Genomic DNA, 16,906 nt, shown 5'->3' on the forward strand with positions numbered 1-16,906 from the left:
TTTGTGTATTGAAATAGATGTGTTAAAAGAAAATTGTATGTGAGTATTTTAATTGAAATAGTTAACAATAGTATTAAATTACATGTCAAATTAATGTACAAAGACTAAATTTTAAATTCAAGCATAATAGAGGGACAAAAAAGAAAATTCGACCAATTGTGTGTCAAGTCTCTTTCTTTTTTATCTTCTATATTCTCTCTCTGAAATAAATTGAGCATCAAGAGTTGGTTGGATCTGAGGTTTGAACCTTGTTTGCCTTGCTTTGATATAACGGTAAATGAAACATCCAAAATGGTCAAAAAAATTCTTCGGTCCTTATATTTTGATGAAATTTGAAATTTGGTCCTTTCTAAAAGTTAAAAATTCTTTAGTATTGTTAGTATTTCCTGTTCGAAATTTTCCATCAATAAATCTATGCAATCATACCAACTTTAGAAGTAAATCATTACGAATTTGATAATTACAATCATTAGTAAGTAAAAAAAATAAGAAAACTTATTTTTAACTCTGTATAAAGTATAAGGATTAAATTTCAAATTTTGTCATAAACACCTAGGATTTATGGAGGATCAATAATTTTAGATTGATTTAATGCACAACCTATTGATAATAGGTTGTGCTATTTATAATTGCATGTACTAATAGTGAAGAATTATGAGAGATTATATGTAAAAAGGTTTAATTGATGGTTAAAAAGATTATCATACGGTTTAATATCAGTATATAAATTTATATACCTATAATGTATAATACGTAAACAGGGGCAAAGACGGGGAGATTGGCAGTGGCTAAATTGGAAAAAATTACAAATTAGTATAATGATAAAATTGCTCTTTCGTTTCTAAATTTTTTTCGGGTCTAATTTCTTGATTTTCATAAAGAATAAAGAATGAAATTATGGCAAATTAAGGTAAAGATACTAACTTCTTAGTTTTCGTAAAATAGAAAGATGAAATTTTGAGAGAAAAAATGGAAAATTTTTTATGTAGTCCTTTCAATTTTTATGAAGTCACGAGCTAGTATAATTATAAATTTATATTTTGGTCCTCAAAATTTTTTATTCATTTCTGATTCCCCTAAAATAGTTTTCTTCGCAAATTTAAGAGAAATTGAAATTTTTTGTTGTGAAGGGAACAAGTTTACGGCTTGGTGGTTTACAAATGGGGCCATTGAATCAAATGCATGTCATTGCTAGTGAGGTGGAAGCCCATAGAACAACGTTTTGAGGAAAAGACCTATCTCAAGACGATAGGCTTATCTCATACACTCGATCCTAAATCCCTTGTCAACATTACCTACAAGAGAAACACAATTATGAAATAGAATAGAAACTTGTGACAAGGTTGTCCGAGCAATCCAATTAGTGACCCTATTAGCTCGATATTCAAAATACTTTGGAAGAAAGGAACATAAAGCAAGACGGTCTTTTTATTTAATTTTTTAAAATGAAGTGAAATTTTTTTTCATCACTTCATGTACTTTTAAACAATTTGAGATGAAATTTTACAGATTAACATATTGATTTATAGTTCCTGCAAGGTAATTCTGAAATATTCTTTAGCATGCAATGACATGGGGCACTCCAGACTACTTCAAAGCAGGGGTATGCAATGGTGTTGTCTCTGTCCCTAAAAAATATAGAAATTGATTATCGAAACTTTTCAAAACGATAAAATTGTATTTTGATCCCTTATTAAATTCTAAATAATCACAATAACCACTACCCCTTTCACTTTTCTTAGGGTGGGTTTGGATGGGCGATTGGGTGCGGTGCGTTTAGTTTACTTTTTGTCTCACGCTACGGTATCTAATCTCACCACCACCGCTATTTTTACACTGACCGCAGGTAAACGCACCGCCCATCTAAACTCACCCTTAGTCACCTGTCATTTCCATTACTACCACCTACCATTGCACTTATTTTCCAACATCTATTTCATCCTTCTTCCCCGCCACTTCGTTTTATTTATTTATAACATTTTCTCAATTGTATTGTGCCTATCTGTTAGTGTCATGTGGACAACTTCTAAGTCATGGATTTTTAAAGTTGTAGCTTTTCCTTTTGGACCATAGGCTTCTCATTCAAATCAACAGTCATATCTTATGGTACTACAAATTTTCTCAAGGGAAAAAAGAATCCTTCAATTATTCAATTTTGATGTGGAAATCTACCCAACCATGCATAAACCCATGTGTTTGCATTTATTTCAATTATAAGATTTTCATAAAAGCAGCACAATTATGAAATATAGCAATTTCATTAACCCAGTACGTTGCGGCTTAATTTAACAGAATTTTTTTATATATTTTTATAAATCTATTATTGATTCAATATAATTTTAGTAAGGAAACGAATTAATTGATATAATATCAACATTATGAGGATATAATTAAAATGTTTTGAAATTTGAGAACTAATTTAAAATAAGGCCCATAGTTTAAGGATTTTTGGTGCAATTAATTCATAATTTTAATAATATTTACATAATTGCGAATGTTTTTTTTTACCATCATGCTTTGAAATCATATGTGAAAAGCAATATAACATTAAAATAAGTATTCTTTATAGCAAGGATGAAGTCAAAAGTTTATTTGTAGGGATCAAAATTAAATTATAAAATTTTAAAGGGGTTAAAGTACAATTTTATCTTTTTATATGTTTGTTATTTTAGAATTTTAAAGGGATTAAACTAAAAAAATTTCATCTATAGGAGAGGTTAAAGTGTATTTTTACCATTGAATTAACTTGTAATTTTAAAAATATCAATGGACTAAAATGATAATTTTTTATTTGAGGGGGGACATGGTGCCAAGGCCTTTACCTACCCCTTGATATCATTGTCGCTTTATAGATAAAATTTTGACTCATATTCGGATGACAAATTATTCTGACTATCGATTGTTTCTATTTTTTTATTTTCATTACTTTAAATTTGTTATTTTAATCGTTTAATTATTTTTCAAAATTAATTTATCTTTATTATAAATTATACAATCTTATTTAATTAATAAAAAATACTTATTTTTGAGACTGTAAAAACATATTATTCAATAAATTAAAAATAAAATATAAAATCACATGTAACACTCTAACATTTGAAATTAATTGAACCCTACGACTTTCTTATTTCAATTCAAAATAATCTGTATGTTGAATTAAAATTAAATAATTAAATATGAAAATTTTGAATGTAAAATAATTTAATTTAAAATTTTTAATTATTAAATTAAATTAATGATTCAAATATAAAAATAATTTTAATTGAACATAATTTAAACTCAAAATAACTTGTCTAATTTAAAATCAATCCGAAAACATTGCTATCAATTTAAACCCTAGTTGGGTCCAAGGGACAGTTGTGGGTTCATGCAATCAATTAATGTTGTTTATCTGACACCTACACTGTACATGTGATTCTTTTCATGTTTCATCGAAGTCACTAAGTGCAATTAGACCTGTCCATGGGCCGGGCCGGGCCCGGAAAAATTTTTGGCCCGCCTCTTAGGCCGGCCTGGCTCGAAATATGGGCCTGAAATTTTTTCTAGGCTCGACCCGGGAAAATTATCATAAGTCCAAGCCCGGCCCGGTCCGGCCTATTTTTTAATAAACATTAAAAATAAAAAATAAAAAAATATTTTAAAAGTATTTTAAAATTAAAACATAAAAATATATATTTATTATATTCAGGTCGGGCTGGGCCGGGCCGGGCCAAAAAGTAGTGCCTGAGGCCCGGCCCGTTTTTTAAACGGCCTCGTTTTTTTGCACAAACCCATATTTCGGGCCTATATTTTTACCCGAACCCTCCCATATTTCGGACGGGCCTTCGGGTCGGGCCGAGCCGCCCGCCCCATGGACAGGTCTAAGTGCAATGGCTTGCCAGAGAAATTATTGGCTATGGCTCATTTGGGAAAAGCAGTATTTATTTTCGTGTGTAATTATATATATAAGTTTTTGAATTTTATTATATGCAATTCTTATGTGTAAGTTTTAATTTAATTTGTTAGTTTTAGTTGAGATTGTACTGATTCTTAATCTATTTATGTTGTAATGGTTTAATTTTATTTTCTGGATAATTTATTTGTAATAATTTAATACTTGTGATTACTCGAATATATATTTCTATTTGTAATTTAATTTTAATTTACTTACTATACTTCAAAAAGAAAGTTAAGGATTTTATTTATTTATGGGTAAAATACACCCAAGATCATTAAAATATGATTCAACTTCAAAAAGTTACAAAGTGGTCACTGAACTATTCAAAAAATTTTATTTAAGGTATTAAGTTGTTAAAATCGTTGTTGTATGACCTTCTTTGATCACATCGTCTGCACTTCTCTTCTACAATTCAGTTTTTTCATGAAACAACTTTGAACGTCTCGAACTTGCGATTCAAAATCCAAAAGTTTTCTTCTCCGATCTCCAACATTGATCGTCAGATCAACTTAGATCTAAAATATGTTATTCTGCTTGTCGATGGGTATTGATCCACCTATCGATCGTCGAATCATTAATTGGATCTCGCTAGCGAAACTTTTTAAAAAGAAAAAAAATCTTAATAGCCAAATAACTTAAATAAAAAATTTTGAATAGTTAAAGTAACTTAAATGAATACTTTTAAATAGTTCAATAATCATTTTTAAGGATAAACAATCTATCGGTTCGATTCAAAAAATTTAGAAAGCGACTTAATCGACTTCATTTTTCTAGAAACCAAAATCAACTAGCTTTATTAATAAAGCCAAATACACCGAACTGGCTTTTATTGTTCAGTTAACCGAGATCACCATGAATTTTTTTTTTGGTTTAATTTTTTAGTTGGGTTTGAGTTTACATGATATAATTAGGTGTACTTTATTTTAGACATGTTCATGGGCTTGGGAGACTCATGGGTCACGCTATCCACTCAGGCTTGTAGAAGCCCAAATTTGCTGGGCCCATTGTCCAAATAAAATAAAATACAGCAAACCCAAAATCCTAGCCCAATACCCTAAACCATTTAACCCATCCTCAAACCCAAAACCTAAAATCAACCTAGCCCAACATCCAAGCCCAATCCCAAAACCCTAGACTCCCACTTGCCTCTTCCCATTCTCCCATGCTGTCTGCCACCAGCACCACTCCCATTCTCCCATGTTGTCTGCCACCAGCGCCACTCCCACTCTCCCATGCTGTCTACCACCTCCACCTCTCCAACATCTGCAAGATAAGACAGAAATAATAGAGGATGGATGTAAAAAAAAAAAAGAGGGGAAGAGTTATAAAACCCGAATGAAAATGTTGTAAGTAAAAGGGGGGGGATCCAAAAAAAATTGTATCACTCGCATATTTTTCAAGGAATCAAACAAAAAACACACAGAAGGTTGATCTCCGATTTTGTTCTCTTTATTTTCGTTTTTCGTTTTCTTGCTTCTTTAATATTTCTATTATTTTTTATACAAATCTATTAAACAAAGATACAAAAAAGAAAAATATAAAAGGAAAGAGGAAGGATTCTCACCAGATCCGGCCCATTGCCGCGTTATCGGAGCCTTCCCCTCCGTTCGGCGTGCTTGAGTCTAAAAAGGGGGTTGAACCCTTGTCTTTTCGTTTTTGGAACTAGCCTCCAACAAGTAAAAAAGGGGAGAGCTAAAGGAGCCCATTTTGGTGTATCGCCAGCCATCGAGTGCGGTGGTGGTGCGGCGGTTGAAGGGCGGCAATGATGGGTTTCTTTGAAACTCTAGCAGAAAATAAAAGAGAAGGGAAAGGGGGAGAGAGCAAGGAAGCTCTCTGTTTTTTGTTTAAGGTTGGGGGAAGGCTGGTAATGGAATAATAAAATAAAAAATAAAAAAGGGGAAAGTTGGTAATGGAATAAAAAAGGGAAAGTTGGTAATGGAATAAAAAAAGGAAATTTTTTTTGGTTTAAATGATGATGATTAAGCGGCGTGTTTGGTGGAGTGGGGTGTGCACTATCCCTAAACAGGAGATTTGCTAGATTAGTCCTTCTCCTTTGCAACTCTATTCGACCAGGCCCCATTTTCTATTTTCTTTTGTTTTTTAATTTAGCTCTTAAATTTCGTTTGGGTTACATCTGGGTCCTTCGAAACATTGCGCATAAAAGGCTAGGAATATTTTCCAGCTAGTCCCTCGTTGTTTCAACGTGATTCATTTCGATCTTTGATGGCCTTCTTTTCATTATTTACAATATGAGTCCCTCTTCCCTTACATGTATCTCACTTTAGCTCAAATTCTAACTTTTTAATTTATCCCTTAAAGTTCATTTCTTTTTTTTCGGTTCCTTGACTATTTAATCTTGTTTATTTTTCATTTTTTTATTATTTTCAATATTCTGCTTTTATTTTTATTTTCTTTAGTATTTTATTTACTTGCTCTTTTTAAATTCAACCCTTTATATTTTATTTTATTTTTATATTTATTAATTTACCTATATTTTACGCCTTAGACTTCATTTTTTTATGTTAATTCAAATTCTTTTAGTTTCCATTTTGTTTTTTTTTATTTCACCATTGTCTTTATTTTTACATTCATGGCTTATTACAACTGCTCATTGTATTATTACTATTAATATCCTTATCACGTTGTCCTTTTTGCTCCATCAATATTATTTGTTATTTTTGTCTTATTTGTTCTATTTATTTTATTTTCTGTTTATAATTTCAAACTAAATTGTTTTATTTATTATCTTGTTCATCTACTTATTTCTTTATTCCTTTAACTTTTTATATTAAAAAGTTCATTTATTTATGTTTTTTAGATGCTCTTCGATTTTACTATTATTATTATCATTATTATTATTATTATTATTATTATTATTATTATTATTATTATTTTTATTAGTTTATGCTTTGTTATATGTTTATATATTTATAATACATATATATACTTGACATATTTGTATATACCTCAGTAATATTATTACTAGTTTTTAATATACGCATATATTACCTGAATATTTTAGTATTATGATATTCTTCATGTATTATATGTGTGTTCTTAATACTATACTTTATTTGTGTCATATTTTTTTATGTTGTATTATTATATTTTAATATTATATTATATAATTATATATACATATATCTTTTTATATATTATCATTGTATATATTTTAATATTATTAGTTGTATTTTACACTATTATATACATTTTTCTAATATTATATTGTATATACTATTGTTTATATATATATATGTGTATGTATTTATGTAGCATAGAAAATAGTTTTATTATTATTCTTATCATTTCTAAGGTAGGCATATACTATATATGTTCTATGTATGTTATATGGATTTTTAATATCGCTAAATATATATGTCATCATCTTATATATTATTATATTAAAATATTTTAATATTCATAATTTTAAATTGTTGATACATTTTTATAATATATATTTACGTACATACTTTTCATTTATTATAAATATACTTTTTATATTTTTATATTTCATATTTTTATGTATACATAGATATAGGCATAAATACATACATCTTAATTCATATATATGTATATATATACGTACTTATACATACTTAAATATATTTTTCACATTTCATAATTCTTATATACTTACCTATATTTATGCATATTTTACATCATATACATACTTATATATATTCTTTATATTCTTAAAATGCTTTTTGTATATTTCACATATTTTATAATTCACATACATATATTTGATATTATCATAATTTATAAATATATATAAACACATATTTACATTTTTATTTTTATAATATTTACCGATTTTTTATGTATGTATATATTTATCTATGTTTTCATATTCTATAATTTATACGCATTTCTTATTTTATGGCTTAAAATTATACATGTATATACATTTTTACATAATTGTATTTATTGTCATCATTGTTATTTGGCGTTTGTTTATTTATTCATGTACACTTGTGCTTTTTCTAAAATGTTAGTTCTATTTATTTATTTGTATGCTTTGCTTATGTAATCGCCTCGTCATTTCATTTTGCCTATTGTATTGTTGTTACTCATTTTACTTTGCTCACCTTGTCGTATTCGTTGTTGTTCTGTCAAGCATTGACACTAAACATCAAAAGGAAAATTTTTCTAAATGAGGCAATATTTCGCGTTTGGAAAATCGAGAAAACGTGCCCTAACGTGCTGGGTTTCGATTTCTCGTTCGACTAAATAGCCAAATATCCTCTTAAAGCTTCAAAGTATGGTTTCATTAAAATATAAGATGATCTTGGTTTCGATGGTTTAGAGTATCGTGTCCTAACGTGCTGGATGTGATATTCCTTCGGAACAAGAGAATCTTACATTTCAATTCACGTTATCAGAGTTTCTTTTAAGGATCGTATTTTTAAAACTCTTCAAATTTTCAATTTTTGACACTAAGACACTAATTAATCAACTAGGTACCAATTTTGGGCGCATCGAGGGTGCTAATCCTTCCTCGTGCGTAACCGACTCCCGAACCCATTTTTCTGAATTTCGTAGACAAAAATTGTTGTTTTAATAAAATCTAAATCGTTTATTAAAAACAACCGTTTTTACGAGGTGACCCGATCACACCTCATCAAAAAAGATTGGTGGCGACTCCCAATTTCGTTTCATTTTCAAAATCCAAGTCGACCCCGTTTTCATCCAAAAAATGGTGTCAATAGCTTGGCGACTCCGCTGGGGACAATAAGAGAGTCAAGCCACGTGTTGATTATTTATTGTCTTTCTGTTGAAAGTGGAAAATTCGATTTAAATTTACGATCCTCTCATTGCATCTCTTTTGTTTTGAGTTATATTTTTTTTATCGTGTTCTGTATTTTATTTTATACCTCTGCACATTGCATTGCATGACCGCTGGTCATACCCTTTTTAAGTGGGAGTGAGAAGCTACGCCTTCGTGAGGTTTTCACCTCCGCATGGGATAGTGAATCGCTTTCGGGATATATCCGTACCTATGTCTTCGTGAGATTTTCATCTCCGCATGGCCATAGGGAAATGTATCCCCCTGAATCGAACTCGGTCCGTATGAGCCTATAATGGGTGAGGATCGAGGAATCTGCTGGTTCAGGTACCCTACTTTAGAACCAAATCACATGTAATGAGCCATAGGAACTGACCTAGGTAGAGCTACTCCAAATTTTAGTGCTTACCTAAATGAATGATTGTCGCTTATTTTAAATCTTATTCTGTGTTTAATGCTAATTTACTTTGTTTGTGATTGCATGGCATCTTCATTCTAAAAGAGGTGTCGATTTACGTTCAGTTTCTGCGTAGAAAGCTTATCATGGAAAAGGGGTTTTTTGATAAAGTAGAGGATAATGTGGCTGTGCGAATATGGGCTGAAACGACACAACGAGAGAAAGGCGATAGTCTTACCGAAGGGTACGTGTTAGAATTGTGGGATTTTACCCGTATCAGTGTAATCCAGAATGACCTTCGAGAAATGAAAGAAGTCTGGGATCAATGGGATGTCGAGGCCAAGCAGTTGTTCTATTGTAACTACGGTGACCTACCTTATCTGCTTAGTGTCAAAGTGGACAAGTATTTATTCCGAGCCCTTGCTCAGTTTTGGAATCCTGCCTACAGTTGTTTCACTTTTGGGAAAGTAGATTTGACGCCTACTGTGGAGGAGTATACGACCTTGCTTCGGTGCCCAAAGATTCAAGTCGACAATGCTTATTCCAGAGCTGCTTGTGTCCCTCCGTTGTTAAAGAAATTAATGAACATCACTGGGATGAGCGAGCAGTGGGTCGCTGCCCGGATCCAACAGAAGGGCGACAGTAAATGTGTTCCTTGGAAAAGTTTGCGAAATTTGGTGCTTGTACATCCTGACTTAAAGAAAAGGGTCGATGTCTTCGCTTTAGGTATCTATGGACTAGTGGTTTTCCCCAAAGCTTTAGGACACATAGACGAGGCTGTGTCTGATTTGTTTGATCGGCTTAGTAAAGGGGTTACACCGGTTCCGGCAATACTCGCTGAAACTTTTAGATCCTTGAATGCGTGTCGAAAAGCAGGGGAGGGAAGGTTTATTGGATGCGCGCAGCTCTTATTGGCATGGTTCTATAGCCACTTCTGGAAAGTCGAAAAGGTCTCTTATCGGGTATTCTCTGATAGCTACTCCCCTCTAGGAGAATTGGTGGCCACGCCAAGACGGGATGATATTTCAGAAGAAAAATGGATAGAGATACTCCAGAATCTCCAGGATGAAGATATCGAATGGAGGGCTCCTTGGTTAATTCCTGATGAGATATTGTACCGATGTGGAGATTTTGACTGGGTTCCGCTGCTCGGGATATGGGGAGCTATCAGATATGCTCCTCTACTCGTATCAAGACAGTATAGATCACGACAATTCATACCAGCAACGCAGGGGTTGGCCTATTGTGATTTTTCCTATAGGGAGGACAATTACAAGAAGAAGGTTCGAAAAATATCTAGTGCCTGGAACCAGACTCGTCGAATGAAGATCTTAGCCGTGGGTCCGACAATTACCCCGAGTATAGTCAGTGGCGTGATCAAAGGATCAACGACAACATCCCGGCGTCAAATGCAAAAACTGCTCGATCTTTAGAGGAACACTTACAAGTTTTGCCTTCTGAGATAGAAATCATCAAACAAGAATTTGAAAAAAGGAGTTTAGAATTGGGGAAGAAGATAGAACAACTAGAGGAAGAAAAAATGTAGTTAGGACTGGATGTGGACATTCAAAGATTAGAGGCCGATAAATTGAGAAAAGGAAAGAACAAAGCAGAAGAAGATTTGGACAGCCTGAAGACAGATTACAAGAAGTTGCGTAGGTCGGTAAGAGCTGCTGGCTTGGGTAAAACGCCAGAACAATGGCGACAAGAAATTCAGGAGGAAAAGACGAAAGCTAATCAATGGGAAAAGAAATTTCAGGATACTCGGACTCGAGAAGTCGCCTTGGGAAAGAGTCTACTAGTTTGCCAAGACGAGAAGTAGGAGTTGAAGGTCCGGATAACTGAACTAGAAAGATCGCTTCACCAGTACTGTAATCATAATGCTACGGTTGAATTAAGGGCGAGCTTAGACAAAATTGAAGAATTAAAATGACAAATAGGAGGGCTAGAGAATGCATTGCAAAATAGTGAAATCCGGATAGAGCTTCTGGAAGAAAATAATGAGCAGTGGCAAAGACAATTCCGTCAGTCTCAAGAGCAGATTAGAGAAAGAGATTATATTATGGGAGAGGCGGTGGCTCAAGTGCGCGAAGTAGCTGATCATCTGCAAACCCTGGCGGTTCAGGCTGATCTATTAAGTTTGAAATATGAGTTAGAGTCGGACAGGGGCCGAGAATTAGCTTGGCTTCTTAGAAAGGTTAAGGCTTTGAGTGTAAGGGCAAAGCCATATATGTAGTCTATTTTATGTAAAGAAACTCTTTATCTAGTAAAGTTTTCTAATGAAGTTGAATTAGAATCAGTGCCTCTTTTTCTTTGCATTCTTTTCATGCATTGCATCACATCATATGCATTAATGACCATTTAAAAAAAAACCTAATCGAATAAAATCATTTCAGTTAACCTGGAAAACCAACAAAGTTACGGCACCCGAGCTAAGGCAAAAATTATGGACCAAAGGTTGGAGAAGCTAGAGCGACTTCAAAAAGAAATGCAAGACCAGTTGCAGGCGCAAATGAAAGAGCAAATGGAAAAGATTCAGCGTGACATGGTGCAAAAGATGGAGGAGTCCCAAAATGATCTGGTGGCTAAGATGACGCAATTATTGAAGGGAGTAGATAAGGGTAAAGGTCCTGTGATTGTTAGTGAAGAAGAAAACAATGGTGAACCACTTTATCCTCCAGGTTTCACGCCTCCGCATGCGCAAGTACAGACTGAGCTGCATCCGCGGAGACCCTCTGTGTCGGTTAGGCCCCAGCAGTTCCAAGGCGATGCTTCAATCCCAAGGAATTTTCAACCCGGAGCGGGCTTTAATCCCGGTGATAGCCCGAATAATATTGCTGTCCCAGATCTTGATGAGATGGTTGAAAAGGACAAGGCGAAGGAGGAATTTCCAAAACAATTTGAGGAGAAATGGAAATGGATAGAAGAAAAGTTTAGGGCAATAGAAAGCATCGAAAGCTATGGAATAGATGCAAAGGATCTGAGCTTGGTTCCGGACTTGGTGCTCCCTTACAAATTTAAGATGCCGGAATTCGAGAAATACAACGGGACTAGTTGCCCAGGATCCCATATTACTATGTTTTGTAGAAGAATGACGGGGCATATTAATAATGATCAATTATTAATACACTGCTTTCAGGAAAGTCTTACGGGAGCGGCGTCAAAGTGGTACAATCAGCTGAGCCGAGCTAAAATTGCTACTTGGAGGGATTTAGTACAGGCTTTCCTGAGACAATACAATCATGTCTCAGAAATGATGCCTGACAGGATAACTCTGCAAAATTTAGAGAAGAAATCAAACGAAAGCTTCAGACAATATGCGCAGAGGTGGCGAGAGGTGGCGGTTCAGGTGCAACCACCACTTTTGGAAAAAGAGATGACGACGCTTTTTATTAATACTTTGAAAGCCCCGTTCATCACTCACATGTTGGGAAACGCTTCAAAAAACTTCTCGGATATAATCATGAATGGTGAAATGATTGAGCATGCCATTAAAAGTGGAAAAATAGATGGAGGAGAAAATAATAGGAGGGCACCCCCGAGGAAAAGAGAAAATGAAGTGAATAATGTGAATGCTTATGGTAGGTCAATTACCGTGAATCAACCAAAGAAAGTGGTTGCTAATCAACAGGGATCATCAAGACAAGAGTCGGGAGCTAGGCAAATTACTGAAAAGCCCCAATTCACGCCAATCCCGATGTCATACAAGGAGTTGTATCAGACTTTATTCGATGCACATGTTGTTGCTCCTCGTTACTTGAGTCCTCTACAACCCCCGTATCCAAAATGGTATGATACGAACGCGCAATGTGATTATCATGCGGGAATTTCTGGGCACTCGATAGAAAATTGTACTGCCTTCAAGAAGGTAGTAGAAGGACTTATCAATTTAGGTGTTGTCAAACTTGACGACTCACCTAACGCAAAGAATCCGTTACCTAATCACGCAGATAAGGGGGTGAATATGGTTAGCGAAGGTACGGGAGAAGAAGTCAAGACTGACATTGCTGAAGTAAAAACTCCATTGAAACGGGTCTGGAAAGAAATGGCGAAAAGAGGGTTGGTTATTTCAGATTCTGGGGAAGGGCATGAGATGGGAAATTATTGTGAATTTCACCATTAAACAGGGCATGAAATCCAAGAATGTGAAGGATTCAAGGCTTTGGTTCAAAGCATGATGGATAACAAGGAGATGAGGTTTTATGAAGATGCGAAAGAAATGATGAGCATATGCGCGACAGAGTTGGGAACAAAGGCTCCAAAAATAAATCATCCTGTGGTCATTATCTCACGCCCTAAGGGTAATGAGGTTAGGGCTCAGGTAACACCGAAAATTGTAATCCAGAAACCATCAAATTTCTTTTATAGGGATAACAAAATGGTGCCGTGGAATTACGGGTGTAATGTGACCATTTTGGGAAAAGAAGCAGAAAGAAACCAGGAAATAGGTTCTTACACGCGCAATGGAAAAAGACATGACGCTCAAGCAGAGTCGTCCAGGGAAGAGAATTGGAAGAAAGAACAGAGGAAAGGGAAAGCAGTAGAAGTTGAGCCATTGGTAAATGAACCAATAAAAGAAGAGGAGGCAAAGGAGTTTTGAAGTTTTTGAAACACAGTGAATACAGTGTTGTAGAGCAACTGCACAAACAGCCAGCTCGCATTTCTGTATTAGCTTTACTCCTAAACTCAGAAGTACATCGGAATGCACTTTTAAAGGTGCTAAACGAAACATATGTGGCTGACGATATTTCGGTAAACAAGCTGGATCGGTTGATCAACAATATTGGTGCTGACAATTTTATCTTCTTCAATGATGATGAAATACCATCCGGAGGAAGAGGTTCTACTAAAGCCCTGCATGTTACTGTCCGATGCAAAGGGTACACACTCCCGGGGCCTTGGTTGATAATGGATCTGCACTAAATGTATTGCCTTTGTCCACTCTTAGTCGATTACCAATAGACAGTTCGCACATGAGAGCATGCCAGAGCATAGTAAGGGCATTTGATGGAACAAAAAAGGAGGTTATGGGGAGAATTGAGGTACCATTAAGGATTGGCCCAGTCGCTTATGAGGTGGATTTCTTGGTAATGGATATTAAACCTTCCTACAACTGTCTATTGGGGAGACCGTGGATACACTCAGCAGGGGCAGTACCTTCATCATTACATCAGAAGGTGAAGTTGGTATCGGAGGATCGGTTGGTAACGATAGATGCAGAGGAGGATATTATCGCAATGATGACTAGCGATGCACCTTATGTGGACATCAACGATGAGGCACTATAATGTTCTTTTCGGTCGTTAGAATTTGTGAACGCGATGTTTATTGCGGAGGGAAATAGAATTCCAGTACTGAAAATATCCAGGACCACTGAGATGGGATTGCGATTGATGGTAGGAAGAGGAGCCTTACCCGGGAAAGGATTGGGAAAATATCTTCAGGGGAGGATTGAGGCACCAATGCCGAAGGAAAAGTTTGATAGATTTGGTTTAGGGTACAAGCCAGACATGAAGCAGAAAAAGAAAGAAGTAGAGAAGAGACAAGAGAAAAGAAGGGCGCGTTTGAATGGACATGAAGCTAAGTGTGAGCCTTTAACCTTTCCCCACATATCTGCATCTTTTGTGTCGGGAGGATTTATTCATTCTGAATGTGGAGTGTCCGGTAGCGGCATGGGAAGAATGTTGGAAATGTTTATACCAACGCCATAGAAGCAACGGAAAGGAGGGCCTTGTTGGAGATCTGCCCTTATGAGCCTGGAAGTGAGCTAAACAATTGGACTGCTGAAGAAATCCCTGTAGTCTTTAGGGCTTATTCAGAGTAATGCTCAAAACATTCCTGTTGTTTGTTGGCCTAGAAACGATATGAAATCTTTTGTGAAATAGGCATTGGGCCTAAGTATCATTATTTTAATGAAATACGTGTCTACGTTCATCTCGATCAGTCACTTTTTTTTCCTTTTATATTTTCCATTTGATTGATTGTCTTACAAATAATTCTTTCATTTGTAATTCTTTTGCACAAACATATTCATAAATTTATATATTCTTGGTATATTCTTTGATATGCCCTCATAGGTCTTCAGATATCAATGACATGAGTGACGCTGCCTCAAACGCGGAGCCTATTTTTGAGCAAGAAGTGTGTTTAGAGGGATCCACGACTTTGAAAATGACGAAGATTATGATGCATCTCCGGACTTGTTAAGAATGGTGGAACAAGAGGATAAGCATATCCTACCTCATAGGGAATCATTAGAAATAGTGAGCCTAGAGGATGGAAAGGAGGTGAAAATTGGAACTGAAATCACCGCAAAGACAAGGCAAGACCTCATTAATTTGCTCCGAGAGTTCAAAGATGTTTTCGCGTGGTCGTACCAAGATATGCCTGGGCTAAGTACTAACATTGTGGTGCATCGTCTGCCCATAAAGGAGGATTGTAAACCCATTCAACAGAAGCTCAGGAGAATGAGACCTGACATTGTGTTGAAAATAAGAGAAGAAGTCAAAAGACAATTCGACGCTGGATTCTTACAAGAAGTCAAGTATTCGGATTGGGTAGCCACATCGTCCCTGTTCCCAAAAAGATGGAAAGGTACGAATGTGTGTGGATTATAGGGATTTGAACAAGGCTAGTCCAAAGGACAACTTTCCACTGCCTCACATTGATACTTTGGTAGATAACACGGCGGGCTATTCATTGTTTTCTTTCATGGATGGTTTCTCTAGATACAATCAAATAAAGATGCATCCTGGGGACATGAGGAAAACCACATTCATTACCTTATGGGGAACATTCTGTTACAAGGTAATGCCCTTCGGATTGAAGAATGCGGGAGCAACATATCAAAGAGCTATGGTGACTTTGTTTCACGACATGATGCACAAGGAGATCGAAGTCTATGTTGACGATATGATCGCGAAGTCTAGAACGGAAGAAGAGCATGTTCAGGTCTTGAAAAGGTTATTTTTGAGATTAAAGAAATTTCAGCTCAAGCTTAACCCGGCCAAATGCACGTTTGGAGCCAGATCAGGGAAGTTATTAGGCTTCATAGTTAGCAAAAAGGGATCGAGGTTGACCCAGACAAAGTAAAGGCAATACGAGATTTACCTCCCCGCGCACTCAAGGAGGTTCGAGGCTTCCTAGGGAGGCTGAATTACATTGCTCGGTTCATCTCACAACTGACAAGAAATGTGATCCAGTATTCCGGCTCTTAAAGAAACATAATCCGGGTGAATGGGATGAAGAGTGTCAGAGGGCTTTCGATAAGATAAAGCAGTACTTGGCTAATACTCCAGTCTTATCACCTCCAAGTCCAGATAGGCCATTGATATTGTATCTAACAGTGTTGGAGAATTCCATGGGATGTGTATTGGGCCAACATGATGAGACGGGAAAGAAAGAAAGGGCAATATACTATCTCAGTAAGAAATTTACCGATTGCGAAATGAGGTACTCATCAATTGAGAAGTTGTGTTGTGCTCTAATCTGGGCAACCCGACGACTGAGGCAGTATATGTTGTATCACACGACTTGGCTGATTTCAAAGTTAGATCCTTTAAAGTATATATGGAATCGACTGCTTTGAACGGGAGAATGGCTAGATGGCAGATCTTGCTCTCAGAATTTGATATAGTATATGTCAGTCAGAAGGCCATAAAGGGAAGTGCAATAGCCGATTTCCTAGCTAGTAGAGCCTTGGAGGACTATGAATCTTTGAATTTCGATTTTCCAAACGAGGACTTGATGCATGTGGCGAATACTGAAGAAAATCCTCAAATGGATC

General features: G+C 35.5%; 1 long non-coding RNA gene across 1 annotated transcript; it reads right to left on the bottom strand.

Annotated features, from left to right (window-relative positions):
- Nucleotides 1–4,824: 4,824 nt before the first annotated feature.
- Nucleotides 4,825–6,412, bottom strand: LOC121215629 (uncharacterized). The gene is made up of 2 exons (XR_005911575.1): nucleotides 5,502–6,412; nucleotides 4,825–5,200 (listed from the first exon to the last, which is right to left on the bottom strand). It is a non-coding gene; the product is annotated as an uncharacterized lncRNA (long non-coding RNA).
- Between the last annotated feature and the right edge of the window lie 10,494 nt (nucleotides 6,413–16,906).

This window comes from Gossypium hirsutum, chromosome D03 (assembly GCF_007990345.1).
Source record: "Gossypium hirsutum isolate 1008001.06 chromosome D03, Gossypium_hirsutum_v2.1, whole genome shotgun sequence".
In the NCBI taxonomy this organism is placed as follows: domain Eukaryota; kingdom Viridiplantae; phylum Streptophyta; class Magnoliopsida; order Malvales; family Malvaceae; genus Gossypium; species Gossypium hirsutum.